The 27,058-nt window shown below is 38.2% G+C and overlaps 1 long non-coding RNA gene across 6 annotated transcripts in view; it reads right to left on the reverse strand.

Annotated features, from left to right (window-relative positions):
- The window catches only part of LOC132686321 (uncharacterized), a 184,310-nt gene extending 158,360 nt beyond the window's left edge, over positions 1–25,950 (reverse strand). Inside the window, exons 1-2 of one of the 6 annotated variants that reach the window (XR_009613588.3) lie at positions 25,586–25,950; positions 25,222–25,395 (exon numbers count right to left, since the gene is read on the reverse strand). This is a non-coding gene — a long non-coding RNA (uncharacterized LOC132686321). Of the gene's footprint in view, positions 1–3,651; positions 3,830–25,221 lie in introns of those variants that run through there. The other 5 variants (XR_009613585.3, XR_009613586.3, XR_009613589.3 and 2 more) reach the window with 5 other exon arrangements.
- Between the last annotated feature and the right edge of the window lie 1,108 nt (positions 25,951–27,058).

Raw genomic sequence — 27,058 nt, forward strand, 5'->3', positions numbered from 1 at the left:
TATTTTAGATACAAAATTACTGTAGATCTAATATTTCCTATCAATACATTATCATTAGTATTTCTAGGCATCAATTATTTTTTTTCTGAGTTACAGATGAAAAGTTCTAGTCACAGATTAATTCTGTAGAAAATAAACGTAAACTGCCATCTACTTTGTCTGTTTTGCATAAGAACCACTAGCTTTCATGGCAGTTAAACATCTCTTGATGGGAGGAGTGCCAAAGAATTCTTGAACCTCTTTAATCTCTCAAAGGAATGATTAACAGCAGCATATGTGGCAAAGAGATCCCTAAGAGCTGGGAAATGCATATTGCATTTAACAATATGAAGGTCAACAGGAACCATACTGAGATCAGTTCAGTGCAACAGTTAAAGCAGAAGTCAAATTCAAGTGTTTGGGAAATGAACTGAAATGTATTGTACTTCAGAGACATTCATAGAAGAGAACGGGAAAACTGAACTGCAGCCAGAGGAAGGACAAGAGAGTTGTTATGAAAGAAAAACAAAATAAAAACAAAGCAAAACACCAACAGGTTGAAAAGAAGAAATCAGAAAAGGAGATACAGCTCAAAACATAGGGTGGAGAAGAGATAAATGAGGTCTTATAAGTCGTTAAAAGGAAAGGAGTAAAAAGCATGGATGGAAAGTTTATCCCTGAATAAGAGAAGAAATGTTTCAACTTCTTTTTTTAGTATATGTGCTGTCTAAGGAAGCACAGAAATGTTTCAACCTTTCAACAGTTAATTTTGTACCTCAAGTGTCAGGAAGTATATACACATGTCCTCAAAGCATATTTCTCCATCTCTGCCTTCTCCTTCCACCAACAGGAACAGCGTCTACAGGCTGATACACCCTAAAGAAGTCTGTCTGTCTGAAGAAATGCCATCTTTCACAATTCAGCTGGTGACGGTTAGGTACCGTGTTGGACATTTCCCAGCCATAACCACCTATGGCTTTGTGTGAGGCAGCTGGGGAAGGTCTCTTTCTGCAGAACTTTGCTGTAAGTTCAGAATCACAGCCTCCTGGTCATAGTTAGGCTCAACCAGTTTTTGGAACATCCTAGTTAGGCATATACATGGCATAGGGAATGGGATACAGAGATATCCTTTTAAAACATTATCCACAGTACAGCTTGCTAATCAAGGTGCCAAAATATACTGGTACATAGTGAATGGATTATGGATACGCTGAGTGATACAAATCCCCTCAAAATGCAGGGCAACTTGTCCTAGACTAACTTGTCCCCAAGCCAGTCACCTCCATCCATAAACAGCCTCCCCTGAGGACCCTCAGAGGACTGAAGGAGTGTGAGCAGAGTTTGACACATCTCAGAAGTGCCTGCAGGGGACAAGCAAAATGACTGTTACCTGGCACTTGCTGCTTCACCACTCTCTAAGCCTGGCCAAAAGGGTATTCCACTGCCTGGATATTGATTTTTAGGAGCCAGCTCTCTAGATTATTTCAAAATAATAATAAAGCTATTTTGCAGAATGTGTTTGACTTTTTAGAGTGGTCACTTAGAACACATTAGTACCAATGGACAGATGTGTCCAGCATGCATGGTGACAAAGACTCAAGCTGCTTCCTTCCCAGGGCCTGCCAGGAGCCCTGTCAGCCTCACCACCACCTACCGCCTTCATACCATGGGCAGGAATGCACTTTAGGAATCTTTTATATAAACTTCTCCAGCAGCTCCATGAGCCCCGTATCAGAAGGTTAAATGGTGGCTCTTGGCAGACACTGTTTTTTACAGCTTAAATTTCTTGTCATTATATGTATCAGATACATTCATTGCTACTGACTGCCCTAACAATGCAAGTGCATTCTGCAATATGTAACTTTATTATTATGTTAAAATATCTGATAGGAAAGGCTTTACAGAAATCACATTATCCTAAGAAATAAACATTAATAGAGTGGGAGAGAGCCAAAGCATAAGAGACGGTTAAAAACTGAGAACAAACTGAGGGTTGATGGGGGGTGGGAGGGAGGGGAGGGTGGGTGATGGGTATTGAGGAGAGCACCTTTTGGGATGAGCACTGGGTGTTGTATGGAAACCAATTTGACAGTAAATTTCATATATTAAAAAAGAAAAAAAAAAGAAATAAACATTAATTACACTTCTAAGCAGAAGGAAAAATGTTATTTCCAATATAATTCAAGTGTTATAAATATTTTTAACCGTTTAAAATTTTCATCATATAATTGCAGGAAGTTCTATTGTCAAACTTGACCTTAAATATGAAGAGACTATTATTTAAAAAGTCTTAATCAGAAATTATATTTCAACTGTAACACCTGATAATAAAACTTTATGGACATGAAAGCAAGTTTAAGGTTATTAATTTTTTTAATATTTTATTTATAAGTAAGTTCTTTGTAAGTTCTTCTCTTCTCATAACCATTTAATAACAAAAAGGGGGGGGGTGCCTGGGTGGCTCAGTGGGTTAAGTATCCAACTTCAGCTCAGGTCATGATCTCATGGCTTTTGAGTTCAAGCCCTGCATCAGGCTCTGTGCTGACAGCTCAGAGTCTGGAGCCTGCTTCGAATTCTGTCTCCCTCTCTCTCTGCCCCTCCCCTATGTACTCGCTCTCTCTCAAAAATAAATAAACATTTGAAATTTTTTTTTTAAAAAAAACAATGAATTTCTCCCCAGGCTTCATATAGACAACTCAAATCCCCTTCAGTTCATTCTACTGTACAATACCAATATCATTTTTCTGTGTGTGTCATTACAATGAAAAAGGTTAGGAAGTACTGATTTACAGATACTAACTGAATATAAGAATAGCAGAAAATACACAAATAAGGCACATTTGATAGAATATGGATGCCTTCATCAGAACATTCCAGAGAAAGACACACCCTTCTCTCGAAGCTATTTGGAAATGAAAGAGAAGTCCTGAGATTTACGGAGTAAATTCTTCTTTCTTCTAATTCCTAAACAATGCATTCTCATCTAATTCTTTTTGGTCTTTTAGGTATTGCCTAAATTAATGTAGCACCTGCTTATCTAATACACAGTATCTAATATGCATCCCAGAAGAATGAGAAAGAAAAACCATACTGCAGACACATATACATTGTACCAACCACAAGGGTTGAGATATCCCAAAGAGGGGTTCAGAATGGTCCAATATGGAAAATGTTCCACAGACAGAGATTTGACTGTATTGGAAGCAGCTCTGCACAACGAACAAGGACCATGTGGGTCCAGAATAAACAGACCTCCTTCAAGAAAGGACCTTAAAATTCAGCTCACAATAAATGAAACATCTCCACCTAAACTCAGAGAATGAAAGCCCAGGCCAAAGTGAACAGAGAAGCCTCAGATCCTGGCTTATATAATTTCTTGTGACTCCAAGATCAAGTAAATAAATAATAGGCAATAACTGACTTCATTTGGAGCCATTTAAAATGACTGCCTCCTTCAGCAGTCCTGTAGAGCGCCCCAAACACAGATAGGACCTGACAAGCAGGCAGCTACGAGCTGGCCCAAGAGCTAAGCTGTTGGTAGGAAGGCATCTGGGAAACAGAAAGGCAAATGCGTTGAAGCAGTTGCCTGAAATCCCCAAAGCTTTCTCCATTAATGCCTGTTTTAAAATGCCGAGAGCATTTCTGTGAACTATTAAGGGTAGGCAGAGTTACCTAATGAGGCTGTTAAATTCATTAGCCGTGTGCTTCATCTTTCTTGGTTTCCAACGTGCACGTGAAGGAGACCTCAGAGAAGTCTGTCAGAGGTCATAACCGCAAGGTGGTCACTCAGTCCTGAGCCTTAGTGAAAGGCTCAAGGCTCCTCCTAAACCATTTCTTTGAAAATACAATGGATTAATTACTGTCATTTGCATCTGTAGCTATGCAAGCTATGATAATGATGTGCTCTAATGAAACTGATGCCTCAGGCTATAAGCTGACGACCTGAGGGGCTGAGGGAGGATTCTCTCCACCTGAGCCCCAGGATTTCCTAAATCCTAAAGTGTGTTAGAAAAGTTGGGGAATGGTTCATAACTTGGGGCAAATTCCTAACTGTAGACAAGCTACGCTGGGTCTTATATTCATAGCTCTCAGAAACCTTTACATGCCAGAGTTTGTTAATCTACATGTTGCCAAATACTGACAACATTTATTTGGGTGAAATACCACTTAATCACGACTGGTTCTCAACTGATTTATAAGGCTCTTCCAAAATATATGCATCTAGGCCACCTTGATTCAAGTCTAGTTTTCCTATTATTAGAAAAAAGTACCTCTGCTCTCTACAGAAAAAATGACTATATTTTTTAATAGTCTTTAAACAGGATCCTTATAATTTTCTCAAATCTTAGGGTCTCAAGTTGTATGTTTATTAATCAATCACTTCGCAGGAATGGAGCTTGCTTTCTGCTAACGCTTTTTTTTTCTTCCAATTTTTTTAAGCAGCCTCCACACCCAGCATGGAGCCCAATGCAGGGCTTAAACTCACAACCCTGAGCTGAGATCAAGAGTCAGATATTTAACCGACTGAGCCATGAAGGCGTCCCCCAATTTTTTTTAATTGAAGTTGATATACAATGTCATACTGTTGCAGGTGTGCAACAGGGATTGGTGAGTGTAGTTGCCATGTGTCATCACACAACATTATTACAGTGTACTACTGTTTTCTTTAATATCAATTGCACGGTTTACAAAGCGAGTGGTCCAAAAGACAGTAGACTGTATCTGTGTTGAAAAATTAAAAAGTGAAAAAAAAAATCTATCAATGATTTCAAAAACTGGCCGAAGGAATGTTACTTAGCTAGAGATTTCAAAATACTGATTTTTCACTTCTCATCTGGAAATGTGGGAGCTGGACAGCCTCCCTGCAGTCGTTTTGAGTATTTCCTTATATTAGACAAATTTGAATAATTGTTTAACCAGTTTCAACCGTGTTGCATTAATCACAGCAAGACTTGGAGGAAAGAATTCGAAGGTGAAGCAACACCCTGGGATTTCTGTTTTTGCTGGGAGGTGCGGATTGTTGTTAGTTTGTTGTCATGCCCTGTTAGACTCTTGAATGCTGCTGTGTTCTTAAAACATATAGACAATATTTTCAGTTCACAAAGAACTTTTGCAGGTATTATCTAACGCAGATCAACTTAAATGCAAAAAAGAGAAATGTTACCCAAAGAACAATTGTTTACGAGTTGAAATTTTGTGAAAAAATGTTTAATCAATACTTCAAGATTTTCTTCTACCCTGGTAAGTTTGCAAAACTTAGCAAGTAAAAATGCAAGACACCCACTTAAATTTGAATTTCAGAAAAACAAATAATACTTTGTTTAGTATAAATATGTCCATGTAATATTTGGGACATATTATACTAAAAAATTATTTGTTGCTTATCCTAAATGTAAATTTAACTGGGCATTGTGTATTTTACCTGGTAACCCTATTGGTAAAGAATAACCTAAAAATCCTCTTCTAGCCAGGCTTTCTAGCAAGTAATTATTTGAGCAGAGAACACTAGGAGGCCTCTTTTTAAATGAAGTCAGGGTAATTTAGTAAAGCAAAGATTCTCTCTGAAAAACAATTGTGTCCTAAAGTGTTATTTTTGCACATCTGTATTTTTGTGCAATACATTTCTCAAAGTACTCTACACCTTTAAAAGCATAATTTTGAAATAGGAAGAATCATTTCTGTTTAAGTCTGTTTCAGGCTCAATCATCACAGAAACGCATGTTGATAAAGAAAAAAAAGGGGCCCCTGGGTGGCTCAGTCGGTTAAGCATCCGACTTCGGCTCAGGTCATGATCTCACGGTCAGTGTGTTCAAGCCCCGCGTCAGGGTCTGTGCTGACAGGTCAGAGCCTGGAGCCTGTTTCAGATTCTGTGTCTCCCTCTTTCTCTGACCCTCCCCTGTTCATGCTCTCTCTGTCTCAAAAATAAATAAATTAAAAAAAAAAAAAAAAAGATGTAGGCAGCAAAGACAGTGATAAGCTTCAGTTATCCTTAAGACAAAAAACATTACAATAAATTGAGGATGAAAAACTGCCTTTCCTAGACATCATTTTAACTAACCAGAATATAATTGATCTTATGGTATTCTGTTCTTTAAATATGATATATTATGGCCTTACTCTGCTCTTGGCAGAAGGTATAATGTTTATAGGAAATAAGCTTAAAGATTGTAGGAGCTAGGTGATTCAAAAATTACAATGCTGTATTTCTAGACAGACGACCTAGACAGGATAGGTCTAAAGAAAAAATCCACGGCTGTGTGGAAATTGAAATACTCAACACAAAGAGTTGAGGGACTACTAACAGAGGCCATTTTACTTACCCTTCAAAGTATCCCTGACATCTATCTCCATCAATTCCTTCCCCATTGCTATTGTCAGAGAAACAGTTTTCTGTGTGATGCAATGCTGAGTAAGCCCAATGTGAAGCACCAATGTTTGTCAGGGTCTTACATTCAGATTAAAAGTCACTTTCGCTGAAATTATTATTCTAGAATCCTATAAGCAGAACTGTCTTGGAGAAGGAAAAACTAAGGTCACATTCACCTCAGACCTACACAGTGTTTAGAAAAAGATATGAACAATGATGTTCTCCCAACCCATCCTTGGGAAAGTGCAACTGCCTCTAGTGTATAAACATGGGCCATTCCCCTCCCCATGTGACTTATAGAATGCGTGTTCTCATAAATAATACATGAAAGATGCTGCAATTGCATTGTTTTGAAGCTGAAGGTCATCAGTATTCTTTCCAAATTATCACAGTGGCGATTCTATTTTCCAAGAACTTGGTTGTTTAAAGAGGTTATTCCAAAATTGTTTGCATCTGTTTAGGACATGAGGATCATGTCTGACCAACACAAACAACCAAAGGGCAGGTCACTTATTAGAGATAAAACCAGACTGGGGAAAAACTCACAATATTTAGTATTAGGATATCTTCTCTATGTAACAATAGGAAACATAAGGGGCTCTTGTTATAACATCATAGCTCTTGGGAGTCTAAAATCTATGGCTATTTCTGATTGACTTAATTATTTAAATACCTGAGCATAAAAAATAAAACTTCATCTTTTCCTTCTTTAATTGTCATTTTTTAATGCTTTGAAGTTTCAATATGCCTGCTTATGACTTACTAGGAATAGACAATGATCATCAAACCAACAAAAAATTACTTAGCACTTATCATGAACTTGGCCACATATTAGATCCTATGAGGGATAAAAAGACAAACAAGGTATAGCCTTGTCCTCACAGAGCTTAGGTTTACACACTAGCAGAGAACTGGACTATAATAACTATACTACAAATTAGAATATGTAAGTGCCCTAGCAAAGAAGTAAACAGTAATGAGAAAACATACAAGGAAAAGTTTAATTTAGGGTTTCTAGAAAGATAGCTTCTGAGTCTAAGGTAGTGGGTAGGATTTCATTTAGCAGATTTGGGGGGAAAAACAAAAATTCCAAATGTGCATTAGTTCAAAAGCACAGAAGTAATAAATGGTGGGACATGGTCACAAAACGGTTGGGTATAGGATGGCTGAGAAAGAACAGGAATGATAAGTTTGACAATAGAGTATAAATAATAGCGTACCCATTATGATAGACTTCTAATTTGGTTTTTGTTTTGTTCTCTTGCTTATTTTTTGCTTTCCCAATATCTGCTTCTGGTATCCACTTTCCTTATTCTGGCAACAGTACTGGATTTTTTTCTCTACAGAACAGTCAGTTGCTGTTCCAGTAGGGCTAAAGACCGTGTAGAGTAGGAAGAAAAGAAGTCTAGAAGAGCACCTCAATATATCCCAGCACTTAATAACTGCATGGAGGAAGGCAACCCATAAAGGAACAGAGAAGAGATGACAAGAAGTAGGAGCAGGCTGGCAAGAAGAAGGTCAGGAAATGGACACTGCCAGAATAGACAACTTTTTCAAGTCTTTAAGGTGAATGTGTTGTAAAAGAAAGATGACTGATAAGGCAGGGGCACAGAGGGAAATGAGGGATCGAGTGAGGGTTTGTTTGTTTGTTTTTAATTGGATGTACTTAAGCATGATTAAAAATTGATGGGGAGAATCTGAGAGAAAGATGACGATGCCTGAGAAAAAAGAAGCAATACTTTATTTAGATCCTATATGTTATCCATCATAGATGGCAAAAGTATCACTGACTGATCTGGTAGGTTTTCAAATTTTCTCAAATTCAACTGATTCAGTCAAACAGCAGAACACTTTAAAAGTAAACAAATAAAAAGAAAACAGAAATGATTAACAGTGTGAGGTTCCTGGAAGGTGGAGGCGATGTGATCCAGAGTACAGACTGGTAGGCCCTGCCACAGGATAGGGATGACAAAGAGGTGCAGAAGAAGAGACAACAGCAAGTTCGGTATCGGGAAAAGAGGGCATTCGCAGACAATGGAAGTACGAGTGATGTGAAATCAGGCACCAACATGGACGAGAGCTAAAAAGGGAAAATAAAGTTGGAGGACAGGAATAAGTTGCTGCAAGCACCACTACTGGTTAAGTTTTTTAGTAGAAATATTTATTTCCACATTGACTTGGCATGCCCATCAAAGCAGCTAAATGGAAGAAACATGTTTGGAGATACTTGAAAATGTCTCTCTCATTCTTGAAAATTAGTAGACTGCAAGTAAAATAATACTTTTAACCCTCCAGGTTTAGACTGGATAATGCAAGTTTTATTTATTTTTTAAAGCAAGTGGGGTTTTTTTTGTTTTTTTCATGTTTTTAATGTTTTTTAATTTATTTTGAGAGAGAGACACCAAGTTGGGGAGGGGCAGAGAGAGAGAGAGAGAGAGAGAGAGAGAGAATCCCAAGCAGGCTCTGCACTGTCAGCACACTGCATAGGGCTAGCATCCACGAACTGTGAGATCGTGACCTGAGCTGAAACCAAGAGCTGGACTCTTAACCGATTGAGCCACCCAAGTGCCCCCTAAAAGCAAATTTTAAATGACAAACTGAAAATGAGTTTTGGAACCAACAACTAAAGTCTGTATTGCCAAGTGGTTAGTATGCTCATCGTGTAAGAACCATTCATTTATATAAATTATATAAAGTATAGTTACTGATGGCCACACCAAACATTCAAATTTAATCAGTATACGGATAAATGGGTTGTATAAATAAATAAATAAATAAATAAATAAATAAATAAATAAATAAAGCAATGCCTTTGTCTTTGCTGCTTGGTTATAAAAGCCTTATTCCATCACAAATATTTTAAAGGTATCATAAACAACAATCCACCGACATAAATCAGAGCATATACCTTGCAAAGCAATATCACTGATGTCTATTATCTGGCTGTGATTGATTATCTGCTTATCCCAAACTCATCTAAGTTCCAATCCAGATTGTACACTGAAAGCAGGCTTGGTTCTGAAAATAGGGGGAAATTATTTTCAAAGCCAATGCATTAGTGGTCTAGAATTTTTAGTTACTCATCTTAAACATATGCACAATCTGGAACAAAAGTAATTGCTAAGTAGTAGTAACAGAGTAGTCTAAGTCACATGGGAGACGGGCAAGATGCCCACATGTCTCTTGAAAAGAAAGTTCCTGGTATATGATTTTAAAGGCAGCTTTGTTAAACTGGCGTTCAGTAAAGGCCAAAAAAGGATCTATAGAGAATTCCAAGCTCATATTTGTCTTGTCGCATATCAATTTTTTATCAAAGTAATCATTTTATCACTAGTTTTTAAAAGCTTAGATAAAATTTTTTAAAAATTTGTCAATGATTATGTTCTACTTTTAAATATTCTTTTTTTTTTCAAATTTTTTTTCTAATGTTTATTTTGGAGAGAGAGAGACAGAGCACAAGCAGGGGAGGGACAGAGAGAGAGAGGGAGGCACAGAATCCCAAGTAGGCTCCAGGCTCTGAGCTGTCAGCACAAAGGCCCACACAGGGCTCAAATTCACAAACTGCAAAATCATGGCTTGAGCTGAAGTCAGATGCTTAACTGACTGAGCCACCCAGGTGCCCCTAATTTTAAATATTCTGATTTTGGGGTGTCTGCATGGCTGTCAGTTAAGAGTCGGATTTCAGCTCAAGTCATGATCTCACATGGGTTCATGTGGGTTCAAGTCCTGCATCAGGCTCTATGCTGACAGTGCAGAGCCTCCTTAAGATTCTCTCTCTCCCTCTCTCTCTGCCCCTCCCCCATTCACAGATTCTCTCTCTCAAAATAAATAAAACTTTAATTTCTTTTTTTTAGATTTATTTATTTTTGATAGAAGAGAGAGACAGAGCACAAGTGGGGGAGGAGCAGAGAGAGAGGGGGACACAGAATCTGAAACAGGCTCCAGGCTCTTGAGCTGTCAGCACAGAGCCCAACGCAGGGCTTGAACTGACAAACCACGAGATCATGGCATGAGCCGAAGTCAGACGTTTAACCGACTGAGCCACCCAGGCACCCCTCAAAATAAATAAATAAAACTTTAAAAAAATAAATGAGTAAATGTTCTGACTTTCACTATTCTCTCTTGGTCAGATTCTTTAGTTTACCTTGTCCTTCATGACATATTTTCTTGTGCGTATCTCTTTATCATCTGTCAAAACCCGGTTTAAAATGCCATCTCCGGGGCGCCTGGGTGGCTCAGTCGGTTGAGCGCCGACTTCGGCTCAGGTCACGATCTCGCGGTCCGTGAGTTCGAGCCCCGCATCGGGCCCCTGTGCTGACAGCTCAGAGCCCGGAGCCTGTTTCAGATTCTGTGTCTCCCTCTCTCTGACCCTCCCCCATTCATGCTCTGTCTCTCTCTGTCTCAAAAATAAATAAACGTTAAAAAAAATTTTTTTTAAATGCCATCTCCTCAGGGGTGCCAGGGTGGCTCAGTCAGTTAAGCTTCTGACTTCGGCTCAAGTCATGATCTCGCAGTTAGTGAGTTTGAGCCCCGCGTCTGGCTCTGTGTTGACAGTTCAGAACCTGGAGCCTGCTTCAGATTCGGTTGTCTCCCTCTCTCTACCCCTCCCCTGCTTGTGTTCTGTCTCTCTCTGTCTCTCAAAAATAAATTAATGTTAAAAAAAGAACTGACTCTGCTAAAAAAAAAAAACATGCCACCTCCTCAGTGAAGCTTTCCCAACTTCAATTAATAAATTAGTTCCCCGTCCTCCTCACATGGCATTATATAGTTATACACCTCTCTCTGCCCCTGAGCACCATTTCTGACATTGTAATCTCAATAAATGCATGAGTTTGAAAGTCACTAGTATTTATCGGTAAGCACGAAAACAACTGTCATGACCTCTCAAGTACTTCCCTAATGCCATCCAGGTTACACATTATGTTCTCTGCAGACAAGACTCCAAACGCTAGCCTTTCCACTCACCCAGGCTGTTTTGGACTCATCCTCATCAATTCTGTATTTACAACTTTGTATGTACTCTCATATTTGCACCCATGTCCCAATCTCTCTGTCAATCCCTCACTCTCTTTCCTCCTCACCAGAATTTATATCTCTATGGTAGGAGACAATGAGAAGTCTGTATTTTCTTAGCCCCTTATTGCTATTTTCAGACTGTTCTTCTAGTGCTTTTATCTACAAAACCCTCTTCCCCTGAAGTTCATGCCTCCTTATTTATTACCAGCTTCTCCATTTCCTTGTCAATTTCAAACATCTGTTTCAAAACCATGACCCAAAAGTCATTGATGACTGTGGCACCCAATTCACATTTTTTCTCCCATCTCTTATGTTATTATGGGCAACTTCAACAATTATGTGGAAGCTTAAAAATTGGAAAAGAACTACCTGGTATTTTTTAGCACCTTCTATGTGCTAAATACTGTGCAAGTGCTTTCATGAATTATCTTGTTTAATCCTCCCACTGATCCCATGAGACATGTGCTACAATTAACCCCATTTTACAGGTGAGAAAATGGAAGCTTAGACACTCTTACTGACTCTTGGCCAAGATCACACAGCAAGCAACTAAGTAGCAGAACTGAGAGGGAAACTCAGGCAGCATGACCACTGGGCTCACTTTAAACCACTAGCCCATGCTGTCCCTAGATTAACAGAAAAACCACAGTTCCTTGATTTCCCAAACATGGTGGCCTCTCCCTTCGTAACAACAAACTCCCAGTGCCAAACCAGGAATCTGTGAGCACTGGGAACTGCTCCTATATGAAATATTCCAAATTGCATTACGCCTTCTCCCTCCACCTCACCTGATTGCTTACTGCCCTCCCACATGTTCCTCTACCCCATGGAGATTTCAGTCCTTCTACTCACCCCCTACTAATCTCCCTTACCCACACTTTCTAGACCATTAATAACCATCTAACCTGCACCCTCAACAAGCTAATGCCCTGTTCTCCAGCCTTACTGCTCCCCAAATTTCTAATCATGATCCATTTTAATCACATGCCTTTCCTCTTTTATATCTAGCCCTGACATTACCTCACCATTCAGCAGCATCTGATTATGATGCTGTCCCTCACCTTATAGTACTTGGGGCTGGGTTTTCCTGGTTTTTATTATTTCCTGACCTCTCTTTCTAAGAATCTCTATTTGGTTTTTCTGACCAAACTTTCAATGTTGGATTCCAAGGGTTTTCTCACGGACTCTTTTATAATTTTAAAATAATTTGGGGGCATCTGGGTGGCTCAATCGGTTGAGCATCTGACTCTTGATTTCGGCTCAGGTCGTTATCTCACAGTTTGTGACATTGAGCCCTGAGTAGGGCTTTGCGCTGGCAGCACAGAGCCTGCTTGGGATTCTCTCTCTCCCCATCTCTCTCTGCCCCTCCCCCCACTTCTCTCAAAAATAAACTTTAAAAAAATACTCTGTATGATACTATAATGGGGGATAAATGTCATTATACATTTGTCCAAATCCATAAAATGTACAACACCAAGAGTGAGCCTTAATGTAAACTATGGACTTTGAGTGATTACGATGTATCAATGTAAGTTCAACTCTACCAAATGTACCATTCTGTGGGCTATGTTGATAATGTGGAAGGCTGTGCACGTGTGATGGCAGCAGGTATTAAAGTCTAAAAAAAAAAAAAACTTTATAGTATAAGCTGTACGTATTTCTACAATTTTATTCTTCTACAACTTGTTCTTTTCATTCAAATTTTCAACATTATTTTTAGACACCTAAAACAATTTATCTTTTCTCCTACTAGTAGACATTTAGGCTGTTCCCAGCTTTTTACAACTGTAAATAACACTGCAGTAAGCATTCCTCTTTCTTGGTGCACATGAGACTTTCATAAAGATTTTCAAACTTTTTGTAATCAGGACAGCTTTACACTCTTAAAAGTCACTGAGGACCCCAAGGAACTTTTGTTCATGTGGATTATATCTATAAATATTTGTCATATCAGAAGTTGAAACTTAAATATTAACAATGCAGGGCACCTGGCTGTCTCAGTCTGAAGACACAACAACTCTTGGGTTGTGAGTTTGAGCCCTACGCTCCATGCTTGCAAGGTGTGGAACCTGCTTAAGATTTTCTCTCTCCCTCTCCCTCTGCTCCTCCCCCACTTGCACACATGTACAATAAATAAATAAATAAATACATACATACATACATACATACATACTTTATTAAAAAGCTTTGACCTTCCAAAACCCCTAAAGGATCTCAGGGGCGACCAAAGGTCCCAGATCACATTGTGAGAGCCGCTACTCTTAGGTATATACAAGGTTGAAGATCTCTGCATTAATATAACACTGCCAAATTTCTCTCCAAAGTGGTTATACTAGATACACTCCCAGCATCTGGCAGTTCTGCTTTTTATTTTTTCCTAACTGGTGGGTGCAATTTTCAAGGATGTTATTTATATATGTGTGTATGTAATATATATAATTATATATATATATATATTACATATAATTACATATAATTTTTATTATATTATATATATATAATATATATATCACAATTCCTTGCTACCTTGATAGATCTCAAAGGCCTTCAAACAGCTTTTTAAATATTTAATCATTTTTCTTAAATGACTGAGCCACCCAGGTGCCCCTATTAAACAAGTTTTTCTAATGAGCTGAGCAGAAGATTGCTTTCTAGCACAAGAATGTCTATCATTACCACAAGCAGAAATCAGATTACATTTTCTTTTTAATATTCATATTATTTAATATTCATATTTGGCTTAATAAAATGTAAAATTAAGCAACAGTTCTATTCTCCTCCTGAACAATATAAGAACCTAAAAACACTTTAATTGTAATATCCCTATTTTAGCACTGTTTATTGAGTATTTTTTATTAACTTATTTTTATATTTCCTAAATCAGTCATAGTTATATGTGTATATGTACATATATATGTATACATATATAAATTACATAGAGTTTCTCTGATTAGGGAAATGAAATACATAATATGCATTATATATTTTATTATTATATATGTTACATAATTTTGTAGTATTATTTATTAAACATTATACATGTATATATTTTATATGTTATATATATTACATATGTATATACATATATAATGTATATAATTTCTCTAAACTGTTTTCTGGATTATTTTCTCAAAAAATATCTTCCAATTCACTAATTTTGTCTTCAGCTATGGATAATCTGTTATTTAACCCATCTACTGAGTTTTCTATTCTTTTCTATTTTTCATCTCTAGAAGTTATTTTTTTCTCTTCCAATCTATCTGCTCTTTTCTCAAAGTATCATATTTTTCTCTATATTTTCAATAATCTTATGAATTTAGTCTTTCCAAAAAGTCTTATTTATTGTTTCTCCCAGATTGTTTCATTATTCAAAGGTCTGTGGAGTATAATCCTAGTTTTTTTGTGTCCAATGACTTTTCCTTTCGACGGTTCTTTTTTTTTGAAATTCCTATGAAGTTTTGAGGTACATCAAATATACTGTATCTTGATTATTTTGGAGATTACATAACTATACACATTTGTAAAAACTCATCAAACCTTTAACTTTAAAAGACTGAAATTTACAATCTGTAAATTATACCTCAATGTGATTTAAAATTTTTTTGAACCCCAAACCCATATTGATACAAATTTTTATTTAAAAATCCCTACATGAGACTTTTTCTTTCTACCTCAAAACCCAGGTGAAACAGTTTACAGGCCTTCCTTCTGTGCCAGTGGGCATTTTTTCCACCACTTGAAGTGCATACATCCATTCAGGGATCCCAAATGGGTTTGAGTTTTAAAGTCCTACTCCACTAAGGACAAAAGCTTCATCTCTTGACCACATGTGTTACAACCCAATCCTCTAGGTTATTGAAAGCACAAAACCTCCACCGCATTCCATCAGGTGGGCACCACCTCAGCTTACTCTTTTACCATTATGGTAATTTTGAGGGAATCATAATTGAGAGATAGTGAAGGAAGCTTTCTGCTCCTTTTTCATTTCTGACCCCTGGAAATACCCACTACTTTCTGAGTGTGGCTCTGCTTTAGTGAGAGTCGCTGCATGTATATTAGATTTGTATGAGTTTGCAGGGGGTGAGTTCTTATGTTTTCTGGTCTGCCATATTTTCAGGACCAGAAGTGCCCTCCTTTCCTCTTATTCAATGAACTGTCACTGGGTGGCATGTATTCCCATGGCTTCAAGTTAATAGGCTGATTAACTCCCAAATCCACATCTCTAGCATAGACATCTCATTTCAAATCCAGAAATACACTTGCAATTCACAAGTAGATATTCCCACCTGAACATCCCATAAAAATCTTAAACTCCATAATATGTTCATATCTAAACTCCCTCAAAACTATATCTTTTCCCCCAACTAATGGCATCACCATCCCATCAGTTTTCCATGCCATACATCTGGCATTTTTCCTCTACTTTTCTGCTCCTTTATCCCCTGTCAATACTGCAATTCTACTCCTTTATGTCCCCCAGATAAGTTCCCTCTTCTCCATTCTCACTGCCTTAATTCATACCTCTCTTTATAGTCTCCCCAAAAATATTCTCTACAGTTAACAGTCCATCTTTTGTACTTTTTCCAGAAAATGACAAACCCAAATGCCACTCTTCTCTTTAAAATCCAAAACTGCATATATGTTCTGCCACTATATACATAAGGAAGCGCACATCACGAAATTTCATGTCACATCCTTTCATGACCTCGCTTCTTATTCAATGTCAACTCCTGCTAGCTCCCTCTGAAACTCAAGCCTTAGGGAACATCTGACTTCCCTAAATGCAATGTACCTTTTGACACTACCAAATCTTTGCACATGAGAACCAAGCTGCCTAGACTACCACCCACACCACACACCCTCTTGGCCTAGAGATTCTCTGGCATCCTTGTCATTCACGTCAGCCCAAGAAACATGTTCTCTCTGACACCTTCCCCAACCTTTCAGAACCCTGCCCTAGCCATCACGAGTGCCCCCTCTGAGCTCCCAGGGGAGTTCAGATAAATGCCAAATGCCATTTACATTGTTTTGAAAAACTATTTAGACTTCTGTCTCCTCCACTATACTACGAATTCCCTGAGGGAGGGGAATACTGTTGTACTATTTATGTTACCACTCCTAATTCCTAGCATAGTCCCCGGCCCATAGTAAATATTCTGCTGACTCATTAATAAAAATTGTCATACTTGCAATTTAGGGAAGACTACATGATCTATTGGGTCTCATCCAGATATATGATCAGTGAAGGTTGAAAATAATTGTACCTAAAACTCTACAGGCAAAATATGCTTATTCTTTTCCTGTCTGTAAGCCTTATAGTATAGGCATTCTGTAATGTACAGGTCATGATAAGGCTGCCACTTCCAGCTTCAGTCTATTTTTTAGAATTCATAGGGATTAGTGTACATTATCCTCTCTTAAAGCAAATGGCACTTCAGCTTGACCAAGTTTAATGTCCATATAAAAATCAGAAATGCTACAAATTGAGGCATATAGAAATATTTCCCATCTCTCCTTCAGGCTCTGTCTGCCATCTGCATCCTACATCCCCACTGCTAACCTGCATCCAACCACTTTCAATCTAGAAACCTCATTCTCTGTGGAATACTTGAATCGGAACTAATTATAGCAATAACTAAAATGGTCCTATGAATGCATGCACTGCACAACAAGAATACTTTTACTGGATTACTTAGCCGTGGCATGCTGGGTCTGTTAATGTGCTCTGCCTGGCTTCACTGCAGACATACTTCAGAAATTGTAAGGCTGCAGTTAAAGTAATAGAAGGCCAAAGAAACCTGAAGAGATAAAGAATCAAATTCATCTCCTTGGGAATATGTTTTAAAACAATCTTCTAATGGGAATAAGGGACTTAAGAGGTTCATTTCAGAGCAGATGTCAAACCGGAGCTGGGTCTGTTTTGTAGGTTTTGTTCACTAGTTGGCTTTCTGCTGCATCAGTTTTACTTGAGTTTAGAAAAGCAGCCTGAGACAGCACTCACAGCAAAAAGTTGTACAGGGCCTTGTGATGCTCAGGCTCCCTTTCTGTGCAGCAACCCACTGAGAAGGAAGGGATGCACCAGGCCACTGGTTCTCTCTCACTCAGTTATAAACACATGGCTCTTGCTTCCTGAAAAGCAAATGGAACTAAAAAACTTAATTCGGCATGGTGTTGCCAAAGCATAAAAGCAATCAGCTTGGTCTTTAGCTAATTCCATCAAAATAGAAGGAAACATGAAAATAAACAGGCAACAATAGGACAATGTCTCAAGACAGAGGGCATATAGCATGGCAGTTGATACTTTGGACTATGAATCAAAAGGGAGCTGTGTTTAAAGCTTAGCTCTTTGGGAGCACCTGGGTGGCTCAGTTGGTTAAGTGTCTGACTCTTGGTTTCAGCTCAGGTCATGATCTCATGGGTCATGAGTTCTAGCCCTGCATCAGGCTCTGTGCTGACAGTGCAGAGCCTGCTTGGGATTCTCAATCTCTCTCTCTCTGTCAAAATAAATAAGCTTAAAAAATATTTAACTTAGCTCATCCATTTACAGCCATATGACCCTCTCAGAGCCTTAGGGTCTCTGCCTATAAGAGAAGAATGAAGCTTTTAACCAAGCTTCAAAAAATTATATTCATCAATAAATTTAAATTGTCTTAGCCTCAGTAGTACAAGACAGCAGGTAGTATAAGAACAAGAGGGTGGATCTATTATGTCCTTCTTTATTGAATACTACAGAAGAAACTTTATATAATTGTTGGCAACTTGGCTCAATGATCAATGCAACAAACATCTAAATACGTTGCCTAGATTCTATCCACCTCTTCCTCTGACTTATCACTTCACCTTCAACAAACCTTCAGTTAATCTAGTCTATGACAGTATTTTCTACCATATACTGTAATTATAATATATTTAAAGGGATATTCCTAAACTGACAACATGTCTGTGATCTTCAAATACAAGATTCCATCATATATCAAATTACCACCAATGCTAAGCATGTAGAATGTTACAAAAAGCATTGCAACTATACAAGTTGAAGTCAGGAGCTCAAACCAAATTTAATTTAGATTTGATTTGAAAACATTCTAGTGTTATGGTTGCGTGGTTTTAGAAAAATACTCATGGTTGGTTCTGGTTTGAATAGGTTGACTGGGTTAAAACTAAAACATTTCTCCATTGGTTTGTGGTTAACCAATTAATTTATTGCTTCAGAAATTGAAGTTGGTTAGCCAGCCCCAGGTTTGGGTTCCCGGTTCAATTCAGTTCAAGTTCCTAGAAAATGTATACTCAGAAAACTGAATGATTCCTAAATTACCATGTGCTAAATATCCCAACTTCCTCAAAAACCACAAGTCTCCCACAAACCGCAAACTCTCCTACTCTGGTAAGACAACAAATGTCCTAGCAAGAGGCTGCCCAGAATCCAACCCAAAGTAGAGCAGAAGGCAGGCAACACCTAGTCTGAGAGCAAAGAGGACCCCGACAGTTCAACTTACAGCAGAAGATAATCACTGTACTAAAACATGTGCCTTTCTTGGGCATTAGGAATCTTTATGTTAGCAACTCTCAACCATGATATCTGGACATAAATGTGTATCTCTTCTAGTTAGGAGGCATCTGTCAGGTAATCATTTACAAATAGTTGTTGAATTTGTTTCAAATGGACATATTAATACATGGATGTGTGCATTCATATATATAATGACTATATGTTTATGCCTTAATGAATTATTCTTAGTCACATGCATTCTGATACGTGTTCTTTGTCCAGGAGGAAAATACATGGGGCTACAGGGGGTACATATCTGGGAAGGATATGTACCTGCATTTGGGCATAAACTGTATGTGGCAGCAGAAAAATTTGACAGCGGGTTCTTTGGATGGCATTCCCTTATTTCTGTTCATACCACGGGATAAACTTGGTAATGAAGACATGAGAATGTGGACATCAGACTAAGGGTTGAGGTACAGCCATAGGCATCACAGGTCTTGGATTCCCTGAAGTATTACAATGGCTATGAGACCTATTAAAGCATTGCAATAGCTGAGGCCTATATTAAAGCCAATTTGCCCTGAGAGTAACTAGCTCTAACAATATCACAGATTCCTTGATAAGATCACTTGACCTTGGTTAGTGCCAATTTGCATGAGTTGAGCAATTAAGTATCAAAACCAAAACCTTCTCAATATTCCAAATTTAAATTCTGGAATGTGCAGCGGAGAGGAAATTTAGAAATCTCCTAATCTAGTGGTTTCTAAATTTAGCTGGCCACCAGAATCAGTCACAGAGGTTTATAGAAAAGATCTTTTAAATAAGAATGTCCAGTGCGGCAACCTGGAAATCTAGGACCTTAGGAAGCACCTCAGGAAATTGTGATGATCAGTCAGCTTTGGACACTACTGATCTAGTCCATCCCCCTTTTTCCATTCAGAATAATGTAAGTGCAGACAACTCTTCAGTTGTAATAATCATAGTTAATATGTGTAAAGCACCTGCTGTGAACCACTTTAACAAACCTCCCCTCCAATCTTTGTAACTACTCTTAAATCCATACTGTGAGTAAACAACTTTCTACAATCTCCTCTCTCTAGATGTTCTGCACTATTCTCATGCAGTTTATCTTTTCATATGCTTTTGATGGGCATTGTTAGGTGTCCATGTGGTGCTTCAGAAAGTCCTGCCATCTTAAGCAAAGAAGATAAAGTGATTGAATGGCATTTTTCATCAACAGCAGGTTCTCAAGGATGTTTCCTAGGACCTTTAAGGCATACATTATACTTTTCTCAGGCTTGTGACATGTCAAACCCCATAATGATCAGGGAGATTAATGAACTCTTAGCAAATTAATATGTTCATGATTCACATGAGTATAAATTACCCAGTGAAAACCCATGGTGCTTGATCACCAGGCACTTCCAGGACCAGGGCTCCAAGATTTCAACCTCTTCTTCCCACTTCCAACCATTTCCATGTTGGGCCAACATATGATTTAGATTGATGGGCCTACTCAGAACATTAAGATGCTTGGCTACATGACTAAGTTTTCATACACAAAATGGCTTCACTTTTATTAAAAATACCCACAATGAAACAAGTCTAACTTCAAGAAATTTTGTTGCCAGGGTGCCTGGGTGGCTCAGTTGGTTAAGCATCCGACCTTGGCTCAGGTCATGATCTCATGGTTCATGAATTTGAGCCCAGCATTGGGGTCTGTGCTTACAGCTCAGAGCCTGGAGCCTGCTTCAGATTCTGTCCCTCCCCTGCTTGCATGCTCGCTCTCTCTCTCTCTCTCTCTCAAAAATAAATAAACATTAAAAAAATAAAAAGAAATAAAGAGAAATTTTGTTACTGATGTTTCTACTATTACTCGCTTCCAGAATTTCTAGCAACAAACACTTTGACTTTAATCAAAATCCACATAAAAAAAAATCCACATAAATGCTTTACTTTTCAAATGATTGTCTGGCATCCTGGTAGAGAATTTACCTATTAAGCATCGTCTGCCAAAAGGGTGAAATGAAATAAGACAGCATCTGACAATATCCCTGGCAACACTGCCACAGGCCCTCAGTTCACTTACATCATTTCTGAACTCTAATCAAAGCCTCCCAAGGGAAAGTTTTGGAAGCCTGAAAACATATCTAATCCCCTTTGAAATAGTTATTTTGGGGGGCTCCTGGGTAGCTCAGTTAGTAGAACATCCAACTTCAGCTCAGGCCATGATCTCACGGTTCATGGGTTCAAGCCCCACGTTGAGCTCACTACTGTCAGCATGGAGCCTGCTTCAGATCCTCTGTCCCCTTCTCTCTCTCTCTCTCTCTCTCTCTCTCAGTCTCTCTCTCTCTCTCTGCCCCTCCCCCACTCATGCTCTCTCAAAAATAAAAATGAATATTTAAAAAAATAATAATTAAAAAAATAGTTATTCTTAAGGGGGTGCCTGGCTGGCTCAGTGGAAAGAGCATGTGACTCTTGATCTTGGAGTCATGATTTTGGGCCCCCTATTGGGTGTAGAGATTACTTAAGTAAAAATAAAACTTAAAAAGAAATAAGAAACAAAATTATTTTTCTAAATTGCAGAAAATTGAATGGATCATATCACAAACGAGCTATAAAAGTTAGTGTCTCCATAATAAATGCCAGCTACACTTCTTGTGATTATTTCATCTCGTTTAGCCAACTGTGTAAATGATGTTACCGAAACTAACAGATGAAACAGGAAGAAGGTATAATAGAGTCTTCTATAAGCTAAAACTTCAAGAGTCGTATTTACAGACACATGGGCATTTGGGGAACTCCAAAATCATTGGGTCTTAGCTCATTTTACAGTTTTCCAAATCCATTCACGGACATTATCATGCATGTTCCTCACAGCAATTTCCAAAGGAAGGAGTCATGCAGCAGTGAAAGAAGTGTGCTCTGAAGCAGGAAGCTTGAGTTTGAGTCCAGGTTCTTGACTTAACTAGAGGTCTGATAGTTATTTATCAATGCCATTACCTGTGAAATGTGTGTGGTGATAGCTACTTTCACTTGCTGAACAGATAAGTGAAATGAATACATAAAAATATCTAGCTCCGTTTCCAACTTCTAACTTCTTTCCATGCAAATCCCAATGGGTATTCTTTTTTATTTATTTAGAGAGAGAGAACACGAGCGGGGTCGGGGGGGGGGGGCGGAGTGCAGAGAGAGAGGAGGAGGGAGAATCCCAAGCAGGCTCCATGCTGCCAGCACAGAGCCCAACCTGAGGCTCAAACTCAGGAACTTTTAGATCATGACCTGAGCTGATACCAAGAGTCCAATGCTTAACCAACCGAGCCACCCAGGAGCCCTCCAATGGGTATTTTTTTTTATCGTGACAAAATGGTTCCAAAATATAACAAGTCTCCAGGAAGAGCCAATAAAAAGTATTAAAGAATAATGGAAGACTACCATGGTGGTACATGAATTACATTAATGGACTCAATTCCTCAATCCCTCTCTGCATCCACCTTTTTTGCAGTGTGACTCAGCAGTTCCTTCTAGGAAAAATGGAATGTGTTTCCCTGCACCTCAAGTCTAAGTTCAGTCCTGTGAATTGTTTTGGCCAATGAGATGTTAGCAAACTTGCTGCAAGCAGAGATTTATAAAAGTGCTTTTGCATTTGCTTCCTGTCTGCCCTCTGCACCTCACCATGGAACATGTCTGGGCTAGCTGGCTGGTGGTTAAAAGATATGTAGCCCAATTGCATGCATTTCCTTAGACCATGAGCCAGCAGACCACCAGACTTAAGAACGAGCCTAACTAAAGCCAGAAAAACGTCCCAGCTTAGCCCAGCCTAAATTACAAGCTGCAAATGCAAGAGCTAAATAAACATTTATTGCTTTAAGCTGTATTTTCTCAGTGGGGTTTTTATAAGAAAATTAAGCCCTATAGAAAAAAATATTTGAGTGACTATTTTCTCAATTCTCCCAAATGGTACATAGTTAATTCATTACATATAATAAATGTCTTAGGGTATTAAGGCTTAATTATCTTCTGGAACCCTGCTAAGAAGGGATGTTTTATGCCATTGCACTTTGGATGGTAGTCATATAGCATAATTGTAACAACAGATAACTAATACAACCATATATGCTTTATAAAGTCATCATTCTTAAAATAATGTGTCACCAAAATGACAGAGTAATGGACCAAAATTAAATATCAAAAAGTCTGAAATCTATAAAAAATACAAAATAAAAGTGACATTTTAAGAAAGAAATGGAGCATTCATTGTGACAAGTGGCTACTATATGCAGAACAAAAACCTAACTCCTTGACATCTTGCCTTCAAATACACTCCATATTGTTAAAAAGAGTATTTGTTTGAAGAAAAAGCTGTATTATAAAAAAAATAGGTAATAGTTCACATCATCTTCTACTGATAAAGGCCTTTTTAAGCATGATTACCAGTAAAGGAAACAATAATAGAATGATTGATAGATCTATGTGAAACTTTTAAACACCACTGTATGTTTAAAAATCAAAAATATTAACTCTGACACAAAATTTTCATATTTCAACAAATAGTTAAAAGGAAAACAAGAATTAAATTTGGTAATTCCTATTACTTATATATGTGTTTTCATAGCAAAAACTTATTGAGCTTCTTCTATATGCCAGAACTGTGTATTTGGAGCTTAAATAGAAAGCAGGGGGAAAAAAAAGAAGGAAAGAAAGCAGAAAGAAGCACAATCCCTATCACACAGCACTTAAAGTTTAGTGAAGAAGCCAGAATAGAAGCCAGTAAATAAGTACAGGAGAGCATTCCAGTAAGAGGAAACTGCATGTGCAAAGGCCCTGTGGTGGGAGGGACTTTAGTGCATTTGAGAAACTGAAATAAGGCCAAAGCAGCAAGAACACAGCAAACAAATGAGAGACTGGCTCAAAAAGAACTAAAGAGGAAAACAGGGGCCAGAAGTTGCAAAGCTTTATAAGGCCTCAGGAAGACATTTGATGTTTACCCTAAGAAAGTTACTTAAAGTGAATGGTTTTAATTGGGTGGGTGACATGATCATATTTGTGCTTTGACTTTCTGACTATAGACAAGATAATTTATTCAAACATGTGAAGTTAGTGAGTTACTGTATTAACACAGGCAAGAAGCTCTAGGAATTTGGCCCAGAGGGATGGTAATGAAGATACTGACAAGTGAATGGATTCAAAGATACTTTAATGATTAAACACACACACACACACACACACAAGCTTGGTGATGGGAAGGATTAAGGGAGTGACGGAAAGATAATATTCTATTATGCCAAAATGTGATAATGGCATTCACCAGGCAAGTTAAAATCAGTAGAAAACCAGGTGGGGAAGAGATGGATCATGAGCTTTATCTTAAATATTAAACATATTAAGGCTGAATTGTCTCTGACACATTCATGTAGAAGTGAAGTAAGAGGTTCAGTATAGAGTAGAGGTAGGAGCTAGAGAAAGAAATTTGGATCTCATCAGCATTTAGCGGATAGCTGAAGCTACAAACATGGATATTTGAAGCTGTGGGAAAGCTTCTCAAAGCAGAGATCGAAGATAAGTATCCCTAAGACTTAGCCTTTAGAAGTTCCCAAGATTGACGGCCAGCTGGAGAAGAACAAAGACTTGCGAAAGCATGAGGTGAGCATGAAAGGAGAAAAGCCCAGGGTGGGGAGGAGTAAAATCACCAAGGCCAGCAGAAGAGAAAACTTCACGAAGCAGTGGTCACCAATGTCCAACTCGGTGGAAAGGCCAAGTCAGACAAGGACCTGACAAGGTGGTATCCTGAGCAAGAGTTGCCAAATGCATTCAGAGGTGGGAAAATGAAGACATCAAGGACAGTCCTCCCCGCGAACCCACGGGGGATACCTTCCAAGACTCCTCGTGGATGCTTAAAACCAAGGAGAGTACCAAAATTTATATATCCTATGGCTTTTTCTATACATACCTATAATGAAGTTTAATTATAAATTCGGCACAGTAAAAGATTAACAACGATAATGATAAAATAGAACAATTATACCAATATACTGTAATAAAAGTTCTGTGAATGTGATCCCTCTCTTTCTCTCAAAATATTACACTGTAGGGGCACCTGGGTGGCTCAGTCGGTTAAGCGCCCCACTTCGCTCAGGTCTTGATCTCACGGTTCATGGGTTCCAGCCCTGAGTCTCTGTGCTGACGGCTCAGAGCCTGGAACATGCTTTGGATTCTGTCTCCCTCTCTCTCTGCCCCTCCCCCGCTCGCTCGCTCGCGCACTCGCTCTCTCTCCCTCTCTCTCTCAAAAATAAATAAACATTTTTTTTTAATTTAAATACTGTCATCTTTACAAAGTATCTTAAAAAAGATATTACCCTGTACTCACCCTTCTTGTGACGTTGTGAGATGTGAAACTGCCTACGTAATGGGATGAAGAGAGGTGAGTGACGCAGGCGCTGTGACGTAGCTAGTCTACTATTCACCTTCTGATGATTCGTCAGGATCATCTGCTTCTTCCCCGCGGTTTGCCGTGGGGAAAATGAAATCAAAGATAGCGAAACTGCGGATAAGAGGGGAACTACTATATAGGCAACTCTTGTCAGAAAATAGGTTGGAGAACAGGATTATCGAGGGATGTGAATAATCTTTCCCTGCTTTCTTCCTTTTTGAATTTGCCATATATTTTGTTATTAACAGAATTTTAAGTTTATTTATTTTTCATTTACACCCAACGTGGGCCTCAAACTCACAATCTGGAGATCAGGAGTCACATGCTTTTTCACCTGAGCCTCCGGCGCCCCCTACAAAATGTTAAAGGTTATTAATATCGTCAAATTCAGTACTCCAAAATTTTGTCAGTAAGTATAAAATGGATAATAGTTTAAAATATATGGGCGATTTACATACTAAGTGGTATATATTAGTCCTCATCATTAAGGTTTGTAAGAAATAGAAGTAAAAAGTAAATGTAATTTAAAAATCAAAATAAAAGTAAGTAATGTATGGAAAGTTCTTACTTCCCTGGCTGACACAAATAGACATTTTCTTCCCTTTTCTCTTTATATGAATAATACTACAGTCTAAGACAATTGAAAGATTTTGTGCAATTGAAACTGAGCATTCTGCTTTATCAATGTTAATCTTCATTGGACAAATTCTACTTATTTCATCTCTTTCTTATTCTGTTAGTACATATATACTTCCATTATAATTCAATTGATATAGGTTTAATAAGCAAACAAATATTTCACAAAAATACCATCCAGTATTTTTGGTTGTGGTGTTTTTTAAAAAAGATAGGGCACAATTTATGCATATACACATATTATAAGTAAAGTAATGGGTACACAAACATGTTTAACTTGTTTAAGATCAAAATTATTTGATTAGGGGCGCCGGGGTGGCTCAGTGGGTTGAGTGTCAGACTCTGAATTTCAGCTCAGGTCTTAATCTCTCGGTTGGTGACTTCCAGCCCCACAAGGGGCAGGCTCTGCACTGACAGTGTGGCTCCTGCTTGAGATTCTCTCTCTCTCTCTCTCTCTCTCTCTCTCTCCCTCTTTCTGCCCCTCCCCTGCTCATGCTCTATCTATCTCAAAATAAGTAAAAACTCTTTTTAAAAAAAGAATATTTGATTAAATGAAGCAGTGAATAAATTTTTTTCTTGCAAAAATTTTGCCTGAGCCTGAAAAGGAGTAGGAATCAGCGCCTGGCATTATGAATGCATTTTATCAGGTGCCATAGGCACATAAAAATTGGTTATTCCTGCTTTACTCATATGTTGGACATAAACCAACACCACTCTGCAGCAAGTTCCCTTACAGAAGGAACTCTGTCTAATCTCTTACAAAATGTCCTAAATAAGAAAATAAAATAAGTAGAATTAAAGCTGTACTATACCAGGGCACATTTATATTTCTGACAACTATGGATTATTCAGTAATACCCCTCAGTGCACCAGTAAGCAGAGAGCATGGAAAGCTAATAAAAGTAATGAAGTCTTTGTAATACATGAACTCACTGCTATTAAATCTCTTCTGAGAAATGGGATGAGCCTGCCAAGTTTGTTGGGAGGACAGCTGAATTTGTAAGCTGGTGAAGTGAATATAAGTTGTGCCACGTGGCAACAGGGGCTGAGAGATAATGGGTGTTAATCCTCAGAAACTGAATGCTTTCTCTAGCCTTCAAATTTATTGAGAAGTGATCATGACACAAAGCTGGATTTG

The sequence above is a fragment of the Panthera onca genome, chromosome F1 (genome assembly GCF_046562875.1).
Source record: "Panthera onca isolate mPanOnc1 chromosome F1, mPanOnc1 haplotype 2, whole genome shotgun sequence".
Classification (NCBI taxonomy): domain Eukaryota; kingdom Metazoa; phylum Chordata; class Mammalia; order Carnivora; family Felidae; genus Panthera; species Panthera onca.